A 12,287-nucleotide genomic window follows, 5' to 3' on the forward strand; every position below is an offset into this window, starting at 1 on the left:
CTGGCAAAGATGCTCTTCCCTCTCTTCGTAAGATGGAGCCCGTCTCTACCCAGCACTCCTCCTTCATGGAACACCATCCCATGGTCAAAGAAACCAAAGCCTTCTCTCCGACACCACCTGCGTAGCCATTCGTTGACTTCCACGATTCGACGCTCCCTACCTAGGCCTTTTCCTTCCACGGGGAGGATGGACGAGAACACCACTTGCGCCTCCAACTCCTTTATTCTTCTTCCTAGAGCCACATAGTCCGCAGTGATCCGCTCAAGGTCATTCTTGGCAGTATCATTGGTGCCCACGTGGAGAAGCAGGAAGGGGTAGCGATCCAAGGGCTTGATGAGTCTCGGCAGTCTCTCCGTCACATCACGAATCTTAGCCCCTGGCAAGCAGCAGACTTCTCGGTTTTCCCGGTCAGGGCGGCAGATAGATGACTCAGTCCCCCGGAGGATCGGGGTGGGCAATTCAGTCAGTCTCCACCTGATGCTTCTGCTGCCACCCCTAATGCCCGATCAGATGTAGGGGCTGCAGCTGCTGCCTGCAGGAGGGGCCATTCCCCCCTGCCTGGGTTTTCCTGTCTCTCCATCTCATGGCAGCCCAGAGTTGTACAAAGGTGACAGAGTCTTCTCCCGCCACTGACACCCTGGTCTTGCAACCCCAACCCCCAGGGGGCCAAGCCCCACCGCAATGCAGGGCCATGGCCCCGGCCATTTTTGCAGCCCCTCCGCCCACCCAGGAGGCACCCACTCACCAGCATGGAAGGGCTGAGGCACACACAGCTCCTGCTGCTGCTGTGGGCTCTTCTGCGGACTCTTCCTTCGAGGAGGTCTCGTCTCCTCCCAGGCACGGATGGGCTTCAAGGGGACCTTGCGGACTTCCTCAGCCATCCTGCAAGAAGCCAGGACAAGGCATTGCTTGTGAGAGATGAGAGGCGACTGCCCCGTTCAGCATCAGGGCCAGTCCACGTATGGCCGTTCCACCAGTGCCTACAGCTGCCAGCAGGGAAACAAGCCAATGGATGTGCTCAAAGTCACCCAGGCAGTCAGCAGTACAGGCAGGATTAGAACCCAGGTCTCCGGACTCCCAGGCCCATCCCGCAGGCCAAACGGCCTCCCCCGGGTCACTCCCGCCTCTCCTTCTGCTGGTTCACAAACTGCCCAGCAGACAGGCTGCATCCAACCACTCAGGATTCTTCCTGCCCAGGGAAATTACCCTGATCCCTTCCCCCAGGAATATTGGGGCCGTGGCAGGTCCCAGGTGGGGGAGGGAAGCGGGGTGGGGTGCCGGGGACGGGCTGGTGAGCAGCAGGAGTTGCTCTGACCCCACCGTGAAGGGGAAGGAGCAGAAGGCGGGAGAGAGGCAGGCAGGCAGGCTGTGCCGGGGCAGAGATTTGTGGCGATTTCGCAGCTCGTCTCTCCAAGGCCTGTGTGGCAGCAGCCGCTGCAGAGAATCCCAGGCCTGATTCCCCCCACGCTGGGTCTCCTGAATGGCCCCTGCCCTGGGGGGCTCCATTCCTCACCCAGTGTCAACTGCTGACTCTGCACCAGCTGCACGGCAGGCGTCCTAAGGCACCTCTAGTCCTCTCCAGAGCTCAGGGGGACTGTCCTGGCATCGGACTGTCCTGGGGAATGGAACAATGGCTCCGGGCAGACGGAGAATGCCTGTTCCCCCGGCAACCTCAGTGCCATTCCCTCTGGAAGTGATGGTGTCCGGAAGGGTGCTGGAGGTGGTCAGGCTTCGTGGTTGGAGCTGGACTCAGGAGGCCGGGGCGTGGGTGGAGCGAGGCTGGAGCGAAAGCAGGGCTGGAGTAGGACGAGGGGCAGGGCCACCAGCTACCTCCCAGTCTGGGCACTTACCTGGCCCCACCATGCCAGTGGCTGAGCACACGGGTGTTGTGGTATTTAGGCTCTCAACCCCCCCGCAGAGCAAGGACCTGCTCTCCCTCATTAGTTGAGGCCAGGGGCGGCGGGGACTCATTTGACCTCATGCAGAAGACTTACAGAGGAGCGGGGAACTGAACACAGCTCTCCTGGGTCCCAGCCCAATGCCTCATCTAACCTCCTGTGCCGCCTTCCCATGCCGTGCCACCAGTCCTGCCAAACCCTCCTCCTTGTCTCCGTCCCCTCTGGGCTCAACTGGTGCGACCCCTTCTCTCGAGCCGCCCCGGGCTCCCTCCTGTGCGCATGCCGGTGCCCACTTCCTCACTGGCACCAGGCTAGACGGCCGGCACCAGGGCACTTGGCAGACGTGCGCCGCCCAGCCAGGAGCTCGGGGAAGGCTCGGTGTGGTTGGCGATGCAATGGAAAAGCAGAGGTGGGCAATAGAAGATTCTCCTACCTGGAGTCAGCAGTGGGCAGAAACCTGCCCGTAAATGGGCCACCCACTTTCTGCTGCCGGTGGCGGAGCTGGATCTGCTGGCTCAGCGTTCCCCAGCGGCACCTGCCAGCTCTCGCTCTGCCAGAGCCAAGCCTGGCAGTGAGGGGATGAGGCTGTGCCAGCCAGCAGGGGCGTGTCACAATGGGCAGGCGAGTCACAGACCAGCCAATGTGTGACTCCCCAGCCATGGGATGCCCCAGCCCAGACTTGCTCTGGCCTCGCCAAGGCTTTAGAGCCTGTCCTTCCCCACCGGGGTCATGGGAGGGACCTTCCGCTCCCCACAGTCACAGACGTTAGGCCGGAAGGGACCGCTGGGCTCCTCTAGTCTCAGCTCCTGCAGACCCCGGGCCAGAGCCCCTCCCTGCGTCCATGCTCTTGGAGCCAGGGGGTCTCTGGATCCCCGAGTGGGAGAATCAGTTCCCTCCCGGTTCCTCCTTCTCGTAACAGTGCAGAACGGGGATTCATGAACTCTCCCCACCCATAGCTCCCAGCCCACATGGGAGGCTCTTTCCACTTTCCCAAGCTGCCGGGTGCTTTGGCCATGGGGTGTAAAATGGTCCCATCTCTGCTTCCTCTCCCACCGCTGCAACGACGCAGAAGCTGCTTTAATAGCAGCCTCCTCCTCGCGCCCAACTGAGTCTCAGACCTTGCTAATGCTCAGTGCCATGACAGCCCCAGGAGATGATTGCTGTGGGATGTGATGAAGTGGGACTGTTCTTAATGTTTCCTCCGAATAGTGTGGGGGTGCCTCAGTTTCCCCTATGCAGTTCTTAAGTATCTAGGTGGTGGGGTAAGGGTGTATGATCATTGCAGAGCCCTAGAGGGCAGGTATGTGCAGGGGTCTGGACACAGAGAATGGCCGACACCCTGTTTCCTGGGTGCTGATGGCCTGGCCCTTCCCCCCTACAAGGTGAGAGCTAAAAGGGTTGGAGAAAAAATGAATCAGGTGACCTCCTGGCCCGGGAAAGGGACAAAGCCCAGAGGAGGAGGGTCTGGAGAGAGTTTCAGTTGAGGCTGGCTGGGGACATGGAGTGAAGTACAGACGTGGTTGTCTGGCTCACTACCTCCCAAAATGGACTCAGCTGAGGGGTCCTGTTCTCTGCACCTACATGCTCTGTGTTAGACCATGTTCCTGTCATCTAGTAAACCTTCTGTTTTACTGGCTGGCTGAGAGTCACGTCTGACTGCGGAGCTGGGGTGCAGGACCTTCCGGCTTCCCCAGGAGCCTGCCTGGACGGGCTCGCTGTGGGAAGCTCACGGAGGAGCAGAGGATGCTGAATGCTCAGAGGTCAGACCCAGGAAGGTGGAAGCTGTGTGAGCTCTTTGCCCTGCGGACAGGCTGTTCACAGAAAGGAGACTTCCCCAGAGTCCTGACTGACTTCGTAGGGAGCAGTTCCAGAGCGTCGCCCGGGGATTCCGTGACACGGGGGTCTCGGCCAGGGGGAGGCAGTGACTCCTAGAAGCAGGGAAAGCAGCAGCACCATAGATCAGGGAGGTCTGGCAATGCCAGTGGCTGTCTGGGGTCTGGCACCCAGGCACTCAGAGCAGACTGTCAAAGGCCAAACCCCTCTCACCACCGGCTCTGTAGCTCCCCCTTGCTTTTGGTCGGTCTTAGGCACCATCCTGGCCCTCATCCCCCTGCATCTGAACACTGCCCATTGCATTTATTCTAACTGCCCCCTTCAGGGCAGGGTCTGGCAGCTACCCCCACTGCACAGACAGGGAACTACAGCACAGAGGGAAGAAGGGACTTGCTCAAAGACAAATAGAGCATCTGTGGCAGAGCTGGGAAATAAACATGGGTCTCCTGGGTTCCAGGATGGTACCTTCTCTTTCAACCTCCTGCCCCCTTCGTCCCTGGTTCAGTGGGAGCTGTGGGAGCTCTCTGGGGCACAGGAGCTGGCTGGTGCCCAGATGGAGCTACGTTGCCTATTGCACAGATCTCGCTTTTCCCGAACATTGAAAATGCTGCTCCAACCATACCAGGGCCCGCCAGGATCCTTGCAGCTGGTCCGTGCTAAATTGTGAACTGTGCTCTGGCCTCCCAGAGCGGGGCAATGGGAGAGGGTGGGGCTGGCGCAAGGCCCTGCTGGATTACGGCTCACGCGTACGGGGTCCCAGTACTACAGAGCTCTGTGCCGGGGCAGCGCTTTGTGGGGGTTTCACAGCTCCTCTCTCCAAGGTCTGTGTGGGAGCAGCCGCTGCAGAGAATCCCAGGCCTGATTCCCCCCACGCTGGGTCTCCTGAATGGCCCCTGCCCTGGGGGGCTCCATTCCTCACCCAGTGTCTCCTGCTGACTCTCCAGCAGCTGCACGGCAGGCGTCCTAAGGCACCTCTAGTCCTCTCCAGAGCTCAGGGGGACTGTCCTGGCATCAGACTGTCCTGGTGAATGGAACAATGGCTCCAGGCAACCGGAGAATGCCTGTTCCCCCGGCAACCTCAGTGTCTGGGCACTTACCTGGCCCCATCATGCCAGTGGTTTAGCACACGGGTGTTGTGGTATTTAGGCTCTCAACCCCCCCTCCGCAGAGTAGGGACGTGCTCTCCCTCGTTAGCTGAGGCCCAGAGCGGCGGGGACTCATCTGATCTCATGCAAAAGACTTACAGAGGAGCGGGGAACTGAACACAGCTCTCCTGGGTCCCAGCCCAATGCCTCATCTAACCACCTGTGCCGCCTTCCCGTGCCGTGCCACCAGCCCTGCCAAACCCTCCTCCTTGTCTCCGTCCCCTCCGGGCTCGACTGATGCCACCCCTTCTGTGGAGCCGCCAAGGGGTCACTCCTGTGTGCATGCCGGTGCCCACTTCCTCACTGGCACCAGGCTAGACGGCTGGCACCGGGGCACTTGGCAGACGTGCGCCGTCCAGCCAGGAGCTCGGGGAAGGCTCGGTGTGGTTGGCGATGCAGTGGAAAAGCAGAGGTGGGCAATAGAAGATTCTCCTACCTGGAGTCAGGAGTGGGCAGAAGCCTGCGTGTAAATGGGCCACCCACTTTCTGCTGCCGGTGGCGGAGCTGGATCTGCTGGCTCAGCGTTCCCCAGCGGCACCTGCCAGCTCTCGCTCTGCCAGAGCCAAGCCTGGCAGTGAGGGGATGAGGATGTGCCAGCCAGGGGCGTGTCACAATGGGCAGGCGAGTCACAGGCCAGCCAATGTGTGACTCCCCAGCCATGGGATGCCCCAGCCCAGACTTGCTCTGGCCTCGCCACGGCTTTAGAGCCTGTCCTTCCCCACCGGGGTCATGGGAGGGACATTCCGCTGTTATACCAATAAAATAAAAACCAACAGAATCTCATGAAAGGGAAAAAGGCAAAATACCACATTTATTGTGAATACAGAAAGAATCATAGTAAGCAGTTCGTTACAGCTATAACATTCCATTCAATCTCATATTTAGTCACACATTCATTCATACAAACACACACACACAGGTTCTGCAAGGTTGTTAACATAGTTACCAGCCTTAGAGTTGCTCATGCCAAGCCACTGGCCAGGTGGCCTGGACATGAGGAGAGAGCAGGGCCTTGTCAGATGCTCATCTGATGCTCCTGGAAGTTGGTTTGCAGAATCAGACCCCAAAGTTCTCACTTTTTAGAGTCTATTTTTATAGGAATTTCTTCCTATGCCAGTCTATGGGAATTCCTTCATCATGCTGTTGCTGAATCAATCAGCAGATAGCACATTCCTGAGGGCTCCGAGCTGCTAGATGTTATCTTGTTCTTTGGTTCTCCCATTCTTGAGGCTGTTGGGTGGATTCCAGTCTGCCCTCCGGGGGTCCTCTGCTTATTTCCACTTGACGCCTTCTTCAGCCCATGGACACTGGATTCTTAGGCTGGCACCTCCCTGATCATTCAGTTATTATCCACACCAAGCATCCATCCACATACATCCTCTGTCTCTATTTTAATCACAATTGTTAATGCAACAAAAGGGCGGGGAGTCTCTGGGTGCTGTTTCTGTTGTTCGAGTATTGCTTTGAGTCTCTCTCTCTGTGAATTGCTTTGAGAACAGACTCAGTCTTAGAATGTACGAACACAATTAGCAGCTTGCAGGTTTCACACACAGAGGGAGAGAAACAGCACCAAAAACCAAGAGACCTCTTCATTAGTAATACCCTGGACTTTCAACTATGGGGAATCAAACTCATTTGTGATTTTAATACAGAACTTCTTTAATATGATCCAACACCGCTCCCCACAGTCACAGACGTTAGGCCGGAAGGGACCTCTGGGCTCCTCTAGTCCCAGCTCCTGCAGACCCCAGGCCAGAGCCCCTCCCTGCGTCCATGCTATTGGAGCCAGGGGGTCTCTGGATCCCCGAGTGGGAGGATCACTTCCATCCCGGTTCCTCCTTCTCGTGACAGTGCAGAACGGGGATTCATGAACTCTCTGCACCCCCGGCTCCCAGCCCACCCGAGCGGTTCTTTCCACTTTCCCAAGCTGCCGGGTGCTTTGGCCACGGGATGGAAAACGGTCCCCTCTCTGCTTCCTCTCCCACCGCTGCAATGACGCAGAAGCTGCTTTAATAGCAGCTCCCCCTCCCCCGCCCCCGTACTGTGTCCCAGGCCTTGCTAACGCTCAGAGCCACGGCAGCCCCAGGAGATGATTGCTGCGGGGTTCTCGGCCCGGGGAGAGGCAGTGACTCCTAGAAGCAGGGAGAGCAGCAGCACCGTAGATCAGGGCTGTCTGGCAATGCCAGTGGCTGCCTGAGGTCTGGCAGCCCAGGTACTCAGAGCAGATTGTCAAAGGCCAAACCCCTCTCACCACCGGCTCTGTAGCTCCCCCTTGCTTTCGGTCTGTCTTAGGCACCATCCTGGCCCTCATGCCCCTGGCATCTGAGCACTGCCCAACCTCGATTGCATTTATTCTAACTGCCCCCTGCAGGGCAGGGCCTGGCTGCTACCCCCACTGTACAGACAGGGAACCGCTGCAGAGAGAGAATAAGGGACTTGCTCGAAGACAAACAGAGCATCTGTGGCAGAGCTGAGAAATGAACATGGGTCTTCTGGGTGCCAGGATGGCACCTTCTCTTCCAACTTCCTGCCCTCTTCGTCCCTGGTTCAGTGGGAGCTCTCTGGGGCACAGGAACTGGCTGATGCCCAGATGGAGCTGCGTTGCCTATTGCACAGATCTCGCTTTTCCCCAACATTGAAAATGCTGCTCCAACCTTACCAGGGCCCGCCAGGATCCTTGCAGCTGGTCCGTGCTAAATTGTGAACTGTGCTCTGGCCTCCCAGAGCAGGGCAATGGGAGAGGGTGGGGCTGGCGCAAGGCCCTGCTGGATTGCGGCTCACGCGTACGGGGTCCCAGTGCTACAGAGCTCTGTGCCGGGGCAGTGCTTTGTGGGGGTTTCGCAGCTCCTCTCTCCAAGGCTGTGTGGGAGCAGCCGCTGCAGAGAATCCCAGGCCTGATTCCCCCCACGCTGGGTCTCCTGAATGGCCTCTGCCCTGGGGGGCTCCAGTCCTCACCCAATGTCTCCTGCTGACTCTCCAGCAGCTGCACGGCAGGTGTCCTAAGGCACCTCTAGTCCTCTCCAGAGCTCAGGGGGACTGTCCTGGCATCAGGCTGTTGCTGGCACCCAGTGCCGAGAGGCTGAACAACAGCTTGAGTTGGTTCGTTACCCGGTGTGCTACACCCAATAATCACAACGGGTTGGAGAAGCAGAAAAGTTTATTTGAAGCTTCAAAAAGGTACAGGGAGATTTGAATTTCAAATCCTGTACAACAGAGCAGGAAGTTACACAGGCTTTTATACATTCTTTTTTTCAGCATACTTATCCAATAGCAAGCTGCTCCAAGTAAGTATCCATATAGCCAGCCAATCCAGTTTCCAGCTAGTTTCCTGATTCTCTGTATCATTTGTTAAACTATACATAAAACTTCTTTATTCAGCATTGTTCTTCCATATCTGCCCTGTGTGGCCTTGCTTAGTTTCAGGCAGTCTGACTCTGCAACATACTGTTGCAGATTCTCAGCATAACTGCTGTGTGTGCCTCCAGGCAGGGGGGCCAAGGACACATGGGCCTAGTACGCAGAGCTGCTGCGAGTGCCTCCAGGTGGGAGGGGGGGCCAAGGACACCTGGGCCTAGTGCGAGGGGGCTTCATCGACACTCGTGGTCTTCCAACCCCTCGACTTACCTAGTGGCCATGCCCCAGTGTCCCCAACGGGACTGTCCTGGTGAATGGAACAATGGCTCCGGGCAGCTGGAGAATGCCTGTTCCCCCGGCAACCTCAGTGCCATTCCCTCTGGAAGTGATGGTGTCAGCGATGGTGCTGGAGGTGGTCAGGCCTCGGGGTTGGAGCTGGACTCAGGAGGCCGGGGCGTGGGTGGAGCGAGGCTGCTGCTGTGAGACTGAAATACTTGCTCCGGGAGTCACGGGCCTGTTCCTGGCTTGTGGATTGGCGGGAGCCCGGCACAGGAGGGACTCAGGGCCTGACACATGGCTCCAGGGGGCGCTTGGCTCCCGGCCCCGCTGGGCACTGACAGGCCAGGTGCAGGGGGCCAGGCGCAGCACCAGGGAGGACATTGGGGAGGCAGGAGCGCTGAGGTGGGGCTGAGCGGGCAGGTGCTGAGGAGCTGCGGCCGGCTGGCCAGCAGGGAAGAGGAGCAGCACCCAGCTGTGGAGAGCCCAGCTGCAGCTCCACACGGGGCGCGGCCAGAGCCTGGCAGGCGGCTGGCTGAAGTGGCACTTTGTGATCTCGCGCAGGCGGGAACTGGCTCCCCACATCTGAACGCTCTGCTGCGCCAGCAGATTCACATCTAAACCCGGATCTGGCTCCCAATTCACAGCTGGCCCCTCCCCCCGATCTGGAGTGGCTGAGACACCAGCGCTCTGGGGAAGAGGCCAACAAATGCCAGCTCCTGGGGTGGGCTTCCCCCAGAGACAACCCCGTGCTGGGAAGGGAGGTTCCAAGAGCCGGCAGCTCCACCACTCACACTCCCAGCTTCCTGGGACTGAGCCAGGAGCAGAGTCCCAGTCCCCGTCCCCTGGCATTAATCCAGGGACTCCGCACTGGGGATGTGCACCTGGCAGCACGCAGCCTCCTGAGAACACACAGGCCAGGGTGCAGGGCGAGGGCTCCCAGAGAGAAACGGCAGGAGGGCAATGCTGGGAACCCCCAGGCCGTCTTCAGCTCAAGCATGAGGGCACCCCAGCATCCTGGAGAGCAGGAATCTAGCTTCAGCTCAGCCTTTATGTCCCTCCATTCTCTGTGCTAGATGGGTTGGTCTCCCGGAGGGACGAAAGTGCCCATCAGGAGTTCCTGGCTTATCCAACGTCAGTTTCCCGCTCTTGTGAAAAAAACGGTGGCTTCCCTTACACAGGAGCTGGTGTTCTTCAGGCTGGGCTGGGCCTGTACACGTTCCCCTGTCGGGGTGTGTGCACCCAGGGCCTGTGAGTCGCAGACATTTGCCAACAAACATTTGCCAAGAGACGTTGGCCCCCTGCTCTCCCCGTGTGCTCAGGGACCGCCATCAAAAAGGCACATCTGCCACCTCCCTCTCAAGTCCTTCGCACCTGCATACTGCCAGGGGAACATCCCCATTTCTACTGAGGCCTCAGGGACATGGTTTATGATGAACCAGCTGGAGTTGATGTCTTCCCCCCCCGCCCCCAGCGTGTTGCACCCCTACGGCTAGCTGGGAATCCAAACTGACACTCCCCGGTTTGAGCCCCTGCCTAGCCAGGCTGGGAAATGCATATGATACAGAGCACAGCGCCCTCTAACACCTGGCAGGGGGGCTGAGAGATGGGGGGTGTAGGGTACAGAGCACAGTGCCTCCTAACGCCTGCCAGGGGCCCTGGAAGCTGGGGGAATATGTAGGATCCGGAGCACAGCATCCCCTAACACCAGGCTGGGGGGCAGGGAGAGGGGGGATATGTGGGGTACAGAGCACAGCGCTCCCTAACACCAGGACACGAGGTCTCGTCCATCTCAGGGCGGAAATGATCACACCCTTCGAATGGGGGATCTGCCACGGGCACTGGCAGGAGCGCGCTGCTTTACATTAAGGTTCTTTGGCTGATGGGCGAACCTCACCCCGCCCTGCGTTTCGAGTGTGAACAGCTGTGGATGGAAACCCAGACGGCAGAGATGGAGCAGGACTAACCGGGGTCACTGAGTCTCGCCCTCACCCCGTGTCTACACTGTACAAGGGTGGGAAATAGCAGGTGCCTTTTCTTGCTCTGATACGATTTTGGAGATGCCGACACTTGCGACAGCTTTCTCTCTGTGTGGGTTGTGGGATCCAGGGGAGCCGTCTGTGTGCTCTGTACAGAACAAGGTGTGTAGATCGTTTATACCTCAATATATCACTGTAAATACAGTTATTTAATATATCAAATAAAAGCTGAACAATACGTCAAAAAACATCAAAATGAAACAGAGGATTGCTATGTACAGGGGGGATTGCTATGTACAGGGGGGATTGCACGTGACTAGTTAACTGCTCGAGAGCTTTCATCACCGTGTACTTTCTAACAGATTTCTGCGCCCTGTGTAGGGTTTACGTCCCACCCTCCGTCCCCATTTCCGGTCGTGTACGTTTTTGGCGCCGTCGGCCCTTTTGAACATTTCTTTTTTATTGTTTTCTGTGTTTAGCTGGGGGAAGGTTGCTTTCTTGTGTTTTGACATATTTAGAGAAAAAGTATGAACAAGTAGAAAGAAAGGCTGTAAGGGGTTCGCGGCTCCCTCCCCGTCCATCAGGGTGGGAGACCACGCCCCTCGCTACGATACTTCCGGGGTACCTTGGTTCAGGGGAAAATTAGCCCAGTGTTAATGGTTCAGGCCTGCAGTCAGGCCGAGCAATGGTAGAGAGTCTGTTTGCCTGGGGCCCTCATTCAGGGCAGGGCTGCAGTCAAGTAGGGGCTCTGGCCTACAGTCAGGTAGGCAGAGCAGCAGAAGGTCCATTTGCCTGGCCCTTGATCAGGGCGGGGCAGCAATCAAGTAGGGGGGCTCTGGCCTACAGTCCGGCAGAGCCGTCGCCGTCTAGCGGAGCTTAGCTCTCTGGTGGGAGAGTCAGCACAACCGTCTGGCGTCCTGATTCAGGCGGGTGCCAGACCAATCAGGCCTCCTGACAACCAGATGGGGAACCTGCCACTCCTGACGGTGGCGTGGCGGTGGTAGGGGAACCCAGGCCTTCCCGCTCCACTGCGTCACCACCCAGGGCCCTAAACAGCAGCGGAGTGGTCCGCCACTGGGTCAGCGGGGAAAATCCGATCACAACACGCCGGCCGGCTTGTAGTCAATAACACAGCTGAATCCGATTCAGCTGCCCTGGGCTCCTTCCTACACACCCATTCCATGTGTACATGGGTCCCAGGGTTGTTCGCTTCGCTGGGGTAGACGGCTAATGGCAGCCCCACCAGCTCCTTGGAGTCCCCGGCGTCTGGCAGCGCCGGCAGCCCCTCTGGCTCTCTGTCAGGATAGCGCTCTCCATTAGGGGAGCAGGGAAGAGACGTCCTGCTCCTCCAGCAGCTCTCTCCCAACTCAGCTGGAGGGGCGGCCTTTTATAGTTCCGCTTTCTGGCCCGCCCCTCTGCTTCCGGCAGGGTGGCATGCGGTGGGAGACAAGCCTGCTTTCTGCAACCCTCTTGCCCCCAACAACCCACTTCAGCGAGTCCCAAAATCAAATCCACTTACCAGGGGCCTCCTCTCCACTTTGTGCTTCGCCAACATCCGGGGTAGAAAAGAGCTCCTGGCCGCAGGCATCTCTGACCTCCGAGTCATCTTCTGCCTCTGGGTCCCCCTCCACATCCTCGTCCAAGATTTCCTCCTCCTGGCTCGGTCCACTCTCAACCGACATGCGAGCCACCGAAGTATCCACAGTGGTGTTCGCAATGGAGGTGGGGTCGCCGCGGAGTATCATGTCCAGCTCTTTGGAGAACCGGCAGCTCATAGGCACAGCACCGGAGTGGCGGTTTGC

The sequence above is a fragment of the Lepidochelys olivacea genome (assembly GCF_965140295.1).
Source record: "Lepidochelys olivacea isolate rLepOli2 genome assembly, chromosome: 23".
Taxonomy (NCBI): Eukaryota; Metazoa; Chordata; order Testudines; family Cheloniidae; genus Lepidochelys; species Lepidochelys olivacea.